The sequence below is a fragment of the Neolamprologus multifasciatus genome, chromosome 19 (assembly GCF_963576455.1).
Source record: "Neolamprologus multifasciatus chromosome 19, fNeoMul1.2, whole genome shotgun sequence".
Classification (NCBI taxonomy): Eukaryota; Metazoa; Chordata; class Actinopteri; order Cichliformes; family Cichlidae; genus Neolamprologus; species Neolamprologus multifasciatus.
In genome coordinates, this window is record NC_140457.1 from 21,040,218 (window position 1) to 21,056,631 (window position 16,414).

A 16,414-nucleotide genomic window follows, 5' to 3' on the forward strand; every position below is an offset into this window, starting at 1 on the left:
TAACCAATATTCAAAGGTCTATAACGACTTTTTCAGATTTGCAGCTGTAGTTCAGACAGTAGAGCAGGTTATTTACTAATCAGAAGGTTGGTGGTTCGATCCCTGGCTGCTTCAGTGTACGTGCCAAAGTATCCTTGGGTAAGATACTCAACCCCAGGTTGTGCTCAATGGAGTGTGAATGTTAGATGGAAAGCACTTAGATGTAGAAAAAAGTGCTTGTATGGGTGAATGAGCCATTAATGAGCGCTTGAGTAGACAAACGTTATATAAGGACCAGTCCATTTATCATTGGTTTATTGTTGTTTGAATGGCCACACGGTGGTTACTGTCAATAATGCCGTGCTCTTTCTTTGCATAACTTGTGCAATGATTGTTCTGTTATTATGGCGTCTGTCATTTTTAACATCACATTGGGTTCAAATCTGCCAGCTGCCTAACGCGGGGATTTACAAAAATGTTCATTATTTTTTGTTTTCCTGATATAAAAAGGGATGGAATAAAATGTCATTGCATCTAGAATGACTGTCAGGTGAATTATTAAAATGTCTGTTAAAAGATAAGTAAACTATGTTGCATTCAAAGATAAAATTGGACGTTCTTAGACCTTTTTTCCACTCCCATGTGGTGATCAAATTATCCATGGCTGATCCCTTTGAGTCAACCCAATCTTCTTTAGGCTATTTACGCTGTTTATATGGTGCAAATGAGGTTAAGGCTATTTGCTGGAGCATTTCACCCTATAAACAGAAATAATGGCTGAAACAAGTGAATGCATTTATAAAAGCGAGGTAGTGCACCGCTTTGATGTTGCGTTAGTAAATATGTTTAAGATTGTGTGCAGATACTGTATATTTAAACAGTGCGTGTGTGTGTGTGTGTGTGTGTGTGTGTGTGTGTGTGTGTGTGTGCAAAATGAAAGTTTTGTGGATATAAATTAGATAAAATTAAATTAAAAGACTACAATGCTATTGTAAGGTGCTGTAGATACATAAAGGCCACAAATGGCTCATTTTAGATTGTCCGTAGGTGGTTGCTAGGCAACATATTGTAATCAATCGTCCATAATGAAAGTTTTATGGTTAAAAATTAGATAAAATTGCTGTAATTGTGAAAGGAAAATTATACAATGCTTTTATAAGGTGTCATTTTAGCCAATTGGTTGGTGGTTGCTAGGCATCATGATGACATCATAATATCTGGCATAGATGAAAACCTTCTGGGAACTAAGATGTAGCTGCATGACTGTGCAGGAGAAATTCGCAGGAAAACAAGAGATTTTACATATTTATAGTAGGATGAAAATAAAGCCATAATAAATAAATAAATTTCATGATTTAAATTAATCGCATCTACAAAAGTTGGCTCATTGTTTTTGTGTGTTATGCGAGCAAAGGCAAATGCAGTTGATGACGACAGACGTCACCAAAAACATAAATTCTTTTGGGAGCACAAGAGCCGAAAAACAAACATCCATTGCCGCTGCTGTGTAAATGGGCTTATGGTGTTTATAGTGTTGGCCCTGTAAACGCTGAATTGGGCATAGTTATTCTTCACGACAGCAGAGCAAGCAGAAATTTGCTGATATTGGCTGCTATGGGATGGGGAGGGGTGGAAGCTGCTGCACAATTGCCAGCTGCATTATTTAATGTGAGAGGGATTGTGCTGAGAGCAGAGTGCAGCAGTAGTAGTAGTAGTAACAGTAAAGCACTCCATTACAGTGCAGCACAATGCACAGCAGCGAGAGATAAAGGGGACTAGCATCTGCACGTCACCGGGTGCAAGTCCGTGTTTGTGTGCGTAGAAAGCACTGCATGGAAATCAATATGACAAGCCTCGAGGCCCCTTTGCAACGCACGCGTTACACATTCATTTTCGAGTTGCTCGTGTGTGCTTCTGTCTGTGTAGATATTTTCCTTTTAGTGAAAAAAAGAAAAAGCGATGTGTGCGTGCATTTGTGTTTGTGGGTGTGTGGGTGTCCTTAATGATATTACCACTATTATGTGTAATCTGATGGCTACCAACAGCAGCAAAGCTTATGTGGTTTGCGGATGTCTTCCTCCCCTTACAAACAGCCTTGTAGCTTCGCATAAAATTAGGTTAAGGTTAAATGTGGATATGAAATTTAACAGTTGGGAATGACAATTAACATTATTAATAACATTATTAATGGCACTATCATTATCAATGGAAGCACTATACTGGAATTTAACTGGAAGCAAGGTGTGAAAACGTGCTTTAGCACTACTAGCACAATGCTAGCATGCAGCATTAATTACGATGCGATTGCAGTAAAAATGAAACCTTCAATATTTAGTTTTTATTTATTTGGATGAGCATAGTATGGAGCTAGGAAGAGACAGGTTCGGACATTTCTGGCTTAATGAAATGGACTAAAACACCAGTCAGGCATAACATTACATGTACTGACAGGTGAAGTGATTAGCTCATCATGGCACCTGTAGTGAGTGAGATATATTAGGGAGCAAGTGAACATTTTGTCCTTGAAGTTGATGTGTTAGAAGCAGGGAAAATGGGCAAGTGTATGGATTTGAGTGAGTTTGACTAGGACCAAATTGTGATGCCTTGACGACTGAGTCAGAGCACCTGCAAAACTGCAGCTCTGGTGGGGTGTCCCCGTTTTGCAGTGGTCAGTATCTATCATAAGTGGTTCAAGGAAGGAATAGTGATTAAGCATTGATAGGGTGGACTGGTCTGAAGAATCGCATGCCTGGCCGGGTGCATCGCTCGTCTGGCACCAGGATGCATTGTGGGACGAAGGCAAGCCAGAAGAGGGAATGTGATGCTTTGGGCAAACCTTGGATCCTGCCGTCTATGTGGATCTTACTTTGCAGGTGGCCATAATGTTATGCCTGATTAGTTTATATATATGTATGACTTTTTTTAGTCTTGCTGACCACTCAGTTTGTAAGATACTAGAGGGGTGCAGCACAACAAATCTATTTAACCACCTTGAGCACAGAAATCCAGAAGTTTGTGCAACAGCTTATGTGATCTATAAAAAAACCCACAGCAAATAAACTAAGCGGTGGACATCTGTGGAGAACTACTTTAGAAAGAGCTTCTGACACTTTTTTTCCCCTCACAAATTTTATAGAGCTTTCATCCGCGTGTCATACTCTAGCTTTTCAAAACAGATGGGACTTTCTCATTGAGTTCACAGGAAACTGATGAAGCTGCTGATGAAGGCCGGTCGTTCAAACCGCTTGAGTATAGTTATGTCACTGCATGCTGTCAGTATACAAACAGTGTACCGTTTGCACAGTGGGGAGATTTTATATTTAAACTAACGCTGACAGTAGGAACTAATAAATCTTGGCGGGGTTGTTCAATACTGGGGAGAATTGTAATCCAGGTTATGTTGGTCAATGATCAATGCCACAATGAACATGGGATTGTTATGGGAAACACTTTGCATAATGCTAACCATCTTAGATCGATATTAATATGTGTTCGACTCAGATACAGACTGAAATGAATAGCCCTTATGGCAAAGCTAGGTTAGAACATGCAATCAGTCTCCTTGTTAAGGGACCAAGAGCAGGGCTGATTTGAGCCACATAAGGATAGTATCGATCCAGGCATTTAATCAGAGAAGGCAACTCTCACGTCTCTGCTTCAGTCTAGCCCACAGCTGGCCCTTTTCCCTTGTCTCACCCCTGCACTGAAGTAATGTGGGGTATCTGGCAGTATCTCTCCCATTCTCTCTTTCTCTCTCTCACGATGTGTCACAAACCCCCTTGTTTTTTTTAGTCTTCTCCTCTTGCCCCTGACTTCTACACAGGATTCATAAAGAGAAGCACTAAGTGATGTCAGTCAGGTTGTAAGAATGGAAGGTACTCTTTTTACTCTTAAACTCTTTAAAAGGTTTAAAAGGATGACATGAGACATTCAACACTGGCACAATGAAATTGGTTTAAATATATAAGAGATGATGTTGTACTTAAAGTTGAAGGATACTGGCATACAGCCCTCGAGACAAACACAAAGATATCTACGTATCTTTCTCAAAGCTTCCCAAACATTGTGATATAAATTTTCCTTTGAAGCAGACTATTAAAACCAAGAACAGAATTAATTTCCCTACCCCAGCGAGCTAAGGAGTCATCATGGCATCATTTATCAGAAGAGGTAAAGATTTAAGCAAAGTGACTTTGACACCAATATTTTTCCATCCTGAAACCAATGCACCCAGCAAGAAGGCAGGACTTCAGCTACTTATTGACTGTGTTAAAGAAAACATAAATTATTAAACAGTTTTAAAACAAATATGAGGAGAGCGAGCTGAGCCTCCAAGGGCACCTTGGGATTGAATTTGACTCAATCCTAATACTCCCTCGCTCACGCTGCCTCATTCGTATTCCTTCGTGCTGTGCAAACACATGCGTTTGTCATCTCCACTGTGTATATCTGTGCGTGCACTACAACAATAGCACAAAGATCTACCTTGTTCCGGAGAAATCGTGTGAGTAATGCTATAGCATATCAATGAGCAGACTCTGATAATGGCTTTTTTTCCCGTCCCTCTTTTGAGCCAATCACACCCGTCTTATACTCAGGATAATCATAATATTGGTGTTTGCATGGAGACAGGCAGGCGTAGTCATGTTACTGTAAGCCAATCACGGGTTTGAACACTATATGAAATCAGGCTACAGTGTTAGTGACATGCACCACACTTATTCTCTAACAACAGGGCTCCTATGATGGCTAGGAGTGATTACTGAGCTCAAAAGGAAGGTAATGCATCCTTATGGCTTGTAGTAGGGATGCAACGATACCAATTTTTTCAAACCGATACGATACGATACTTGGATCTGAGTACTTGCCGATACAGAGTACAAAAACCGATACTTCTACCACACACACACAAATGGAATGAATTGGAAGACAGGTTTTATTTTATTCTCTGCCGATAATAAATGGGAATTTCATATCGCAGCTCGAGTATACTGAGAAGAATCCTATGTTTTCCACGACTGGCTTCGGATGGTCATCCAGAGCGATAAAATGAGTCAGAGCCTCTGTTATTTTAACTGCCAGTGGATTTTCTCTTGACATTTTTCATCGCTTTTCCAAAACCTGAGTTAAAGTTGGCTGTTCCGGTCCACACTGCTGACATTTTGTTTAGCCTAGCTACAGCAGCCTCAAGTTTCTCTTTTTTTATCTGGAGCTGCCAGTCTGACTCGTCTAACCCTGTGCCTGTTTAGTGCGCGATGTCCCCCTAGTGGCCAATCTAAAAAACTACAACAAAAATGACAAGCCACCCTCTGATTAATGAAATAAGTTAGTATCGGTTCATGGTATCGGTTAACTTTTCCGAGTATGAGTACACACACATTTTGCAGTATCGGCCCCGATACCCGATACCAGTATCGGTATTGGTGCATCCCTAGCTTGTAGGGAAAAAATTAGCTCTGGCATTATAAATGTTCAGTTATGTGAAGAGCATCTCTTGTTCTCTCGTCCGGTCTTCTGCCTTCAAACAAGTCCAGTGTTTATTCGGGGTGTAACTTTATGTTATTTGGAAGGCTCTCTCCATGTACTGGAATAAGTAGCAATCTGAATCTAAAGACTCTCAAGAGGAGCGTATAAGCCTTTGGTTTGAAGAAATGTCTTAGGTACTTCAGCAGGTATTGCAGTACAGTGCATGCCTCAGCTCACCGAAAGAGCCTCTCACCGCCTTATCATACACCACACGCGGCTGCAGTGCTTTGGCAATGCACTCACTCATACATCCTGAAGGTGCTACATGAGCTACTATAAAGCTCGAGTCGCAATAACAAACTGGAGCAAGCGAGCAAAAAGCTCCCGGTGCTGTTTAGCGGGCGGCACTGTGAGCCTGGGTGCAATGGCAACTGAATTGCTCCAGTATTTCATGCTTTGCTCCCATGAGCCTTGTATTACTACTGCTTGCATTATGCTTATGACATCATGATTCCTCCTCTTATTGAATGTGTACTGAATGCATTCTACCTCAATTCCAAAACCTACATGCTTCTGCGAAAGTAAGACACACGGGTACAACACAAAACCTGCACGAAAAGCAGCGTCATCACTACCGGGTCTCCTGTTTAAAACCACAAGTTTTTATTTCTATGATTCCTTGACGCGAGACCAGGCCACGTGGATTCTAATTAACTGCATTATTTTCAGAGTTATAAGCTAATTAAGCTAAAATGTGAAGCTAAATGCAAAAATTACCAACAGTCAAAAAATGCACTAATGCAGGAGCGTGTAAATATTCATATGGCTTCATAAAAGCAAAATCAATTACACCTCCTATGAAGAAGAAATTGCCTTTGCTAAGTATATCCCATCAAAGTAAAGAGTTGTGGTGATAAAAATAAATAAATAAATAAATTCAGACTCCACTCCTGCAGCTGCAGCAGATTTTCACTTTCTATCTCATTCTTTGAGGTTAGATTTGTTCTGTCTTCTTCAGCTTGATATGCAAAAAAATCTAGTGAATCAACAGCAACTGGATCTGAGGGTGGCACCAAGTGGCCCCCTGGGAGGAAGCTTGAAGAGTGGAGCACTACAGGTGAGAGGAGAGAGGCAGATCCTGGATCCTGGAGCATTCATCTCCAAACGCACCACCACACCAAACAGCAGTCTGCGCTTGCCTCCACTTGCCTTTTTGTCCCCATGTTATCATTCTATATTACACTGTGTAGTAATTCTCCATCATTACCAGAGGCCTGCTGCCAGTCAACACTGCACTGAAGCTGGCTCGTACGCTGAGACTTTGTTCTGGACAGATTGATACAGCTGGTCAGGCAATGCAGAACTAAATGCAGCTGGGCAGCGGTTGTACCCCCTACAAGGACACTCTCCTGCCTTGGATTCTTGGATTACACCCAGAAACACACTGTGCAGGTAGAAAACGTCCCGGTGTATCCCAGCCTATTTGTAGGCAGTAAAAAGAGAGGGAATGACTGCAGTATATATGTGAGAGAGGCAATATATACCAGTGAATAATCAGAAAATAAAGCTTTGAAGCTGGTACTGATTGTGTCATTTATGTAAAACTCATCATCAATAATCATATCTGAACTATCTACAAGGACAGCTGCATCCAATTAGAATCCAAACATGTAGTTCTTGCACACATTATTATAAATTGCATATATGCATCACAAAAAAATTAAATAACTGTATTCGTATGCATATTTTTTGCAGTTATGCTACAGCTTACAATAATACAATGCGAACGCACTGAGTGTATCTGCATGACTATAACTGCGAGACTTGTAAAATCCTTTCCTGTAATGGACCCCCAGTATCAGAGGAAGCACTGTGGGCCAAAAATGTTTGTTCCAGAACAGTCTGGTGGAGATTAAAGCTCTCTGCTGTCGGGGTAATTCACAGACTTGCAGCTTAGTGCTCTCTCGCACTGTGGTGTGACACCAGTCGAAATGGAAAGCGAAAGAGAGAAACACTTTGGACAAGAGGAGTGAAGCTTTGTTCTCATGACTCAGTGTTACTCTGTAAATGGGAGTGTTAATGCTCATCTTGAAGCAAACTGCTGAACATGCTGCCCCGAGTGCACAGACCGAATGAGAGAGTGAGAGATAGACAGAAGGCAAACAGAGCTACAGAGAATATAAAGTCCTCTCGTCCACGCATCATTAAAATCTCAGAAATCAGGGTGACGCCATAAATTAATCTTGACATCCGTTAAAATTTTAGCCTCCTTTTAAGGCTGTGCTGAGGATAACAGCCTTACAGCGTGTTCTTGAACTGTGTCACTGACCAGATCCTGGAACAATCGGCACACAGCTGCATCCTGGACTTATTCTGCAACATGAGATGAGTTAAGCTCTCAGTGACACAGGCCTAGACACCAGTCAGCGACCCACTGGCAACCTTCAGTTACTAAGGAAAATGTATATTTCCACAACTGGCTGGTGAGTGGTTGCTAGCCTGACTGAAATCAGTTGCAAAGAACCTCCTTGTGACTGTGTTGTTTAGTAGCAGATTGACGTGATTGCCCTTAATTTACATGAACTCAGGCTTGTCTGAAGACAGCTGCCGTTAGCTTTCTGAGCTGCAGTTAACCCAGAAATCAATTCAGAAATAGAGAACATTCACTCTCAAAGTGAAACTTGTGCCTTACCACTGCAACCAGCATATTTGGGTGACCAGTTTCACATTAGTGACTGCCAGCAGCCTCTAGCAACAACTCGCCAACCAGATGCAAAATAAATATTTTTCCCTACCAACTGTTGGATACCAGGTGGGCACCCGCCAGTCTCTAAGCCTCCAGGAATGGGGCTTTGGCAATCGATTTCATATTGACTACCAACAACTTACAGCAACCCCTTGCAACCAGCCAGGGAGCGCACATTTTTCCAGTGTGACTGGTTGTTGCCAGATAGTCCCCGACAAGTCTCACAGTCAAGTCATTTGTATACATAGCCTCTCATTAAGTGATAGAGCCTCACATCGGTGAATCCAACAAGTTCATCTGACATTCCTAGAGTAAAAAGTTGAGAAAATACCATCAAAGGGAAGATAATCTAATATCCGGTGGTTCAATGGGCCCATCGATTTTTGATTCTCTTTGGTTGTTTGTGTATGTGTGTCATCTGGCACATATGGCCACCTCGGATTCAGTCTTGGACTCTCTAATTACCCAATCACCATACACTCGCACTATACACCTGTGAACAGTGGCCACCATATGGACCAAGGCAATTCATCTTGAAGATTAGACAGGTATGGCTATCACTGTGAAGCAAACAGCACGAGGTAAAAAATGGCATCTCCTGCTTGTAGCACAGTGTTAGCTCTATGCAAGTGTGTATATCATGGTATAAGTACTGTGTAGAAAACTCAGTTGAAAATGCAGAACGCTATAGTTCACCTGAGGATAAAGTTTATATAAGAGATAAGCCCTGTAGGCAGAACCAACCTTACTCAGGTCTGGAGATATTAAGACTGTCTACATGCCTCTGTAGCAAAGGAGTGAAGCAGGGAGGCTATAAAATGTTTGACTGCACTTTGCAGCACTACTTTGCCTCTCTGGCGGTGGCTTAATCTGAAAAGCTAAGTAAGCACTTTTGCTCCTTCCTTTCTTGCCTTCCTTTAGGTCTATGCGGGCTATTTTATGAAAAAAATACCTTGCAATGTTTCTACATGCTTGGCATTGAAGCATTACAGTGACCCAAAAGATTGGGGTGTTATTGCATTTTTCCCCTGGCTACATGATGACACTGGGGAGCCTCGGGGGCAAGATGTGACAGCACTGTAGCTTGGGCTTGCACCAGAAATCAAAAGGAACAAACTCTTTTCCACTCCTCTCTGCAAAGCAGCGTCACTTAACAAGGGAATTGAGACTCTTTGTGGCAGAGCACACGGTAAAGGAAAATAGGCTGCTTCTACCCTTCCACAAGCAATGTGTTTTATTTTTAGGGTAAAAATGGAGGTCCGAAGGGAGAGCAGCACTAACAGGTGCATCTATAACCTTTCTATGTGCAGCAAGTCAAGCATGATTTTTGACTCACTTTTTCAACTTGTGACACTAAAGAAAGTCCCAAGTGGTGTGGGATGGATGGAAATTATGCTTTGCTTTCAGGTCAAGAACGGGAGGTGGCCTACAATATAAAAGAGAGCAGTGATTGCAGTTAATTTTGCAATGTCATAACCTGTTTCAGCTCTACATAAACAAAAATAATTCGACATTTGAGGACCTGCCAATATTCTGACAGCGGCAGACTAGCTCAGAGTTGTTGTGGACACAAATGGACAAAAACATAAAAAGCGAAGTTGAACTCTAAGTGCTAATCAAGAGACCTCAATTTTAATTTTTGCTCCAACAATCAAGTCCTGCTGAAAATCTGTGTTTGTGATTTGCTTTGATTTCATTTGTATACTCTCATAACAGTTGCTGAATGGTTGCTGGCTGTTGCCCTATATGACTTGTCTCCAAACACTCACTCTCCAAGCTGTAGTGAAACTTGAAAAATGCAACGCAAATGCAAAAGGACAACGTTGGCCTTCAAAGTCAAAGTTGTGTCTTACCAATGCAACCATTAAATTTTAAACCGCACACCTTTTCTCTGTGAATCTCTCCGTTTCAGGTTGGCATTGTACTTTTTAGGGTTTAACTACCAGTGAGTGACTATCGGTGAGTGTTTGCAAGCATGTTGGTGTCCTTAATGACTCCTGACCTATTGAAGTCCATCAAGCAACTTACATTGGAAATTAGCGTTAGCAATATACACACACACATGTTAGCCTGTTAAACAACAGGCTAACATGTGTGCATGTGTGTTGTTTAATGCAACACACATGTTGCATTAAACAATGCGTTTGTAACTGTCAGGATTTTGTCTGTATTTGCGCCTTACAAATACAGTCACTTAGACATGACAATAAATACTGGTGGCTGTAGCTCAGGAGGTAGAGCAGCTCATCTACTGATTGGAAGGTTGGTGGTTTGATCCTTGCCCCCCTCTAGTCTACATGCCAAATAACTATGGGTAAGATATTAACCCATAAAGTTGCACACTTATACATCCATTAGCGTGTGAATGTTAGTTAGAAAGCACTTAAAATCACAGAAGAAAGTGCTGGTGCTTTCAGTACTCTGGGAGAGTAGAAAAGCGTCATGTCTATGGTAAATATTATGCTACAACATCCGCTAGCTAGTTTAGCTTAGCATAAACTGGAAAAAGAGATTAGCCATAACTAGTCTAAAGTCATATACTATTTACCGTACAACAGACAGTCAAAGACACTTCCGGTTATATAGAAGTCTATGTAAGTGTCCCTCAGCTCTCTTGCTCTCTGACTTCAGTAAAGACTTTCCTGATGACTTTATCGGCCCAAATGAAAAGCACTGCTTGTAGCGTTCTAGCTTCAAGCCACATAATTAGTCAGAAAGGAGGATAAACAGGTGTATTCTCATATGCTAACACCTTTGTTGACAATCACAAACTGTTAATCAACTGAATGCCAAGTCAAACTACTTCACAGTCTGATCCACCCCTTTACATTTTTAAAACAACAAGGTGGCAGTGAGAAAAATATACAACTTAAGGTTTCATAATGGGAATTTCCTAATCACTGATGTCACGGTGACTATGTCCAGCTTTATGTGCAAAGTAACCTCTACTTGTGTTGCTATTTCAAGGCAAGTAGCAGTTACTTCCAATAACTGGCTTCCTATGCAAGCCAACCATTGCCTCACAAATAGTTTGAGTTTTTCTATAATCAGACAAATAAGATATGACGTGTATATTTCTTTACTTCAGATGTGCAGGACAACTGTGTGCCTGACATTTAAACAAAGCTAATTTTCTATTTCTCATATTGTTAATGAATTCAAACAAGTGCAGTCAAATTTCAAACTTTGAGAAACAGACTTCTGACCTGTTCTGCATAATCCTGGAGAGACTGACAGTATTCCACTTGTCTCCTACACTGTATATGCTCTAACAGTGGTCACAGTGTCAGCTTCTCCAGGATAAAAATATTCATTGTCCTTTAAGGCCTGACCTGATGAAAATTCTTCAGAGCGCTCATCTCCATGCATGTGAGCGTAGCCATAATGTGCCCCTGGCACAGGAGAGGGTTAAGATTAAACTACAGCTGAGGCATCACTGTGTCAAGCTCGATTTGTTCAGGGACTTGTGATGCTGACCAGGTGAAGGGTTTGGGTGTCAAAGCTAAAGCACCGCTGTGATTCAAAGTAGAGGAGCGTACAAGAGTAGAGAAAAGCATCCTGAGGTAAAGAGACTTGAATTAGTAGCAGTTACCAAATGTGGAGTCATGTCACCTCAGTGCATGTCTTGAAAATGCAGGTGTTGGTGCAGAAAACGGCATCTAATTCCAACGTTCTGTGGCAGCCTCTTGTAGGGTAACTTTTACTGCATAAAAAAAATCAGCTCATAGCACTCTGACTTGTCATACATTTAAGGAAGAGCTTCTTAAGAGCGTATTATGGGAAAGTTGTAGTGTCAGCTCCTCAGTTATACTGCCACAGTAACGCTTCTTTGAGCTGGGAGTGAGTGTTACTGAGGGCTGAGCAATGCTGCAGATATTTAGCAGGGCAGAAGGATACAAAAGCTCCAGCATTTCTCACCTGCAGGCTTAGACACAGACCTAGCTATAAAGGTTGCCTCTTTACTGAAGCACTGCAGAGTCCCAGCAGAAAGTAGAGCACACAAAAAAGCTACAGTATAATGCAGAGAATGCACTTGAAAACTAAAAATATAACACGGCACTGGTAAGTTGGATATGTGTCAGCCAGCATGTGTGTTGCTGTGATTGTCTTTGCTGGAGCCCATGAATCTCCTGCCTCGCTTGCTGCCGGGGCAGAATAGTACTTTATTTTTTTTATAACACACATTGTTGACTCTGCAGCAAAAAGACCCAATAAAAAGAGTGATGCCTCCTTGTCTGTGTTGGCGTGGTGCGACGCGGGGGTTGTTAAAGAGGTATGAATCTTTTATGATTAACGCTGTCAATATCAGTTGAAAGGGCCGAGACTTTGGCACCCGCCTGGAGGTGGGATTTTCTCAGCATAGCAATTGTTGCTGCGCCTGGATGCACCTATGCCATCCCGCAAATTACCCAATTACACTCCCTCGGTCGACTCAATCAAGATTCTTCACTGACATGCTCAGGTGACACGGCTGGAAGTGTATTACCCAAAAGCATAAAGACCTGGCGTTACAGTTCAGATAACCGTCAAGGTTCACTTTAAAATTAATATGGAAAAAGGATCTTAACTTTGTTCTGCGAAGTGAGCCTCAACAGCAGCAGATTGCAGCAGTAAACACTCTTCTAAATGGCTTATTAAAGGCACGGTGGGGAAACAGAACATTGGACATAATTGCGCTAGATCCCAGACCTGCTTTATGTAGGAGGGGAATGATTCACAAGTGCAAGTAGTAAGAGTTTTAATGATTTTTTATTCATGGTAAAATGTTAGAAACACTGACCCTGTTTCTGTGGTAACAGGCCTATCAGCTGCACAGGTAGGAATATCTTAAAAACATCTTAGCAGACTGTGTCACCTGACAAATGTACCATTTCCTTTTTTTACTGAATTCACAGACAAAGCAGTAAAAGGCCATCAGTACATCTGTTTTCATTTGAATTTTTTTTCCATCTGATGCACCTGATGTATAAATCTTCAGTGAATACTGCACTGTGTTCATGGCTACAGATTCAGACGAACATCTGTCTTGTTTGGCAAACACTTTAAATGAGCCAAATGTTTTCTCACTGGGTGGATTTGGTGCTATTCCTGCAGGTAATTAAAAATGGGAAGATGATGATGAAGATTTTTCAATACATTTTGAGGCAGCAAACTCTTTGCAGAATGATAGAACTCATGCAGCACACATGTTACTGTAAAACAACTAAAATTATGAAGAGAATGAGAAACTAAAGGACCACTACAAGCAGTGCTTGTATTTCCTTTCTTGCCGAGATTTAAATGAGAAAGTAGCAAACGGTATTATGCCTTTTAAATATTTAGCTAAACACTAGATTTAGCTTAACAGCAACACTAAAGGAAGAAGGAAACAGCCTTGCCAAAGATTAACCTATAACTATAATTAGCTATAATTTAAGCATGTGAATGACTGTATAGAATTGTGTATAAAAAATGGTCATTACCACTGTTTTTCAGACTGCTGTTCTGAAGCCTAGAGTTCAGGATTTTAGTCACTGTAGTGTTTTTGAAATTGGGTATTGTGGTGTAATCTATATTGATGTACATCATGCGCCACTAGGCGGCAGTACTTACCATCTAGTCAGGAAATGGTGGTATGTAATTAGCACGAGAGTAAGCTAGAATAAAGATGGTTGTTGCTCCACGTTATCGCTTGAGCGGGGAGTTTTATTCAAGAGCCCAACACAACATGGTGTCAGAAGTGCACTCGCTCTAAGCGGTGAACTGAGAAAAATTTAAAAGAAAGTCAGCTTGGCGATCGGCTAGCGACAAACATGACGGAGCAAGCAGCAGCTCTGCCGGCGGCAACTGGCCCGGTTATGGCAGCTCCACCAGCGGCTACTTTCACCATCAAGCCACCGGAACCGTTCGACTTCGCTAAGCCCCAGGAATGGGAGAAGTGGATCAGACGTTTCGAGCGTTTTAGAATGGCAAGTAATCTGAACAGTTCAACGGATGCTAACCAAGTGAACACATTAGTTTACTGCATGGGAGACGAGGCTGACGACGTGCTAAGGGGACTTGACCTAACAGACGGGCAGCGCCAGCAGTACGATGCGGTCAGAAACGCATTTGATAGACATTTTGTCCCCAGAAAGAATGTGATTTATGAAAGAGCAAAGTTTAATAAGCGAGTACAACAGCCATCAGAAACAGTTGACTCCTTCATAACAGCTCTATATGCTCTCGCTGAAAACTGTGAATATGGTGAACTTCACGATGAACTTTTGAGGGATAGGCTCGTTGTGGGTCTTAAAGATTTATCACTGTCAGAGAGAATGCAGCTCAACAAAGATTTGACCCTAACCAAAGCTATCACAATGGCGAGACAATCTGAGGAAATAAAAAGACAGCAAACTGACCTAAGAGGTGAAAGCAGCACTGGCAAAACAGCCGTGGATGCCGTGCATGTCAGAAAATCACAGCCAAATAAATTCAGAAGCAGAGAGCAAAAGCAGTTCAAGCCACAAAAACCACAAATGACAAAACAAGAGAAAAAAACATGTTCTAAATGTGGAAAAGCACCGATGCACCCAGCAGCACAGTGCCCAGCTAAAAATGCAGAATGCCACAACTGTGGGAAACGTGGACACTACGGGAGAGTTTGTAGGTCTACAACTGTGCATGAGGTGGCAGACAGTGCAGATGGACTTTTCCTAGGTGAACTGGATTCAGGAGAAGACCCGTGGCTTGCTAACATCTGCGTGAGAGGCAAAAGTATGACATTTAAATTAGACTCGGGGGCAGATGTCACAGCTATCTCAGAGGAGACATTCAAAGACATTAAGCAGCCAAATGAACATTTGCAAAAAGCTGAAAAGCCACTGTATGGACCAGGAGGTGCAGCACTGACCGTACTTGGGTCCACAAAGGAAGACATTTCCTACAGTGACAGGAGCACTACAGAGACAATCTATGTAGTCAGAAATCTGCGTGTAGCTCTCTTAAGCAGGACAGCTTCTGTGAGACTGAAACTAATTGCCCGAATGGACAATGTTGACCTTGAGACAGTGAAGAAAGTGTACCCCAAACTATGTGATGGGCTTGGGCTTGTTCAAAAACCATACACGATTAAGCTGAAGCCTGACGCTAAACCTTATTCACTGAAAGTGCCAAGGCGTGTTCCACTGCCACTACTGGGCAAAGTCAAAACAGAGCTGGAGAGGATGGAACAGTTGGGAGTAATCAGTCGTGTGGAAGAGCCCACAGACTGGTGTTGCGGCATGGTCGTAGCCCCCAAAAAGGACAAAGAGAAAGTCCGTATCTGTGTGGACATGACACCATTAAATGAGTCAGTGTGTCGTGAAAGATATATCCTTCCCTCTGTAGACCAAACACTAGGCATGCTCACAGGTGCGCAGTATTTCTCCAAGCTCGATGCTAACATGGGCTTTTGGCAAATACCGCTGTCCAAAGAATCTGCTCTCCTCACCACATTTATTACGCCATTTGGTAGGTACCATTTCAATCGTTTGCCATTTGGTATTTCCAGTGCACCAGAGCATTTCCAAAACATGATGGTGACGGAAGTGACAGCCGGCCTCGCGGGAGTCGTGTGCCACATGGACGACATCCTGGTCTGGGGATCCACGAGAGAGGAGCACGACATGAGACTCCACGCTGTCCTCGACCGTGCAGAGAAGGCGGGCGTCACCCTGAACATGTCAAAATGTGAGTTTGGCAAAAGGGCAGTGAAATTCTTAGGATTCATTGTGTCATCTGAAGGCATGAGTCCTGACCCTGACAAAACTAGTGCGGTGCAGAATATGAAAGAGCCAAGCACCGTGAGTGAGCTTAGGAGCTTCTTAGGAATGGTGAATCAGCTGGGGAAATTCATCCCAAACCTCTCCGAAAAAGACAAACCACTGAGAGACTTGCTTTCAACTAAAAACATGTGGTACTGGGGGCATGAGCAACAAAACGCGTTTAGCAGTTTAAAAGAAGAACTGTCATCCGCTCCAGTACTGCAGCTTTACGACCCAAACAAACCACAAAAGATCTCAGCAGATGCCTCTTCATACGGGTTGGGGGCAGTTTTACTACAGAAAGACAATGACATGTGGTCACCAGTCGCGTATGCCTCACGATCATTGACAGCCACAGAGCAGCGCTATGCTCAGCTGGAAAAAGAAGCACTGGCGCTCACCTGGGCCTGTGAAAGATTCAGTGACTTTATTCTAGGGCTACACTTTGAGCTTGAGACTG

General features: G+C 42.2%; 1 protein-coding gene across 16 annotated transcripts in view; it reads right to left on the minus strand.

The window, feature by feature from the left end:
- LOC146496551 (ryanodine receptor 3) overlaps positions 1-16,414 on the minus strand; it is a 114,785-nt gene that overhangs the window by 88,560 nt on the left and 9,811 nt on the right. The window lies entirely within an intron of this gene.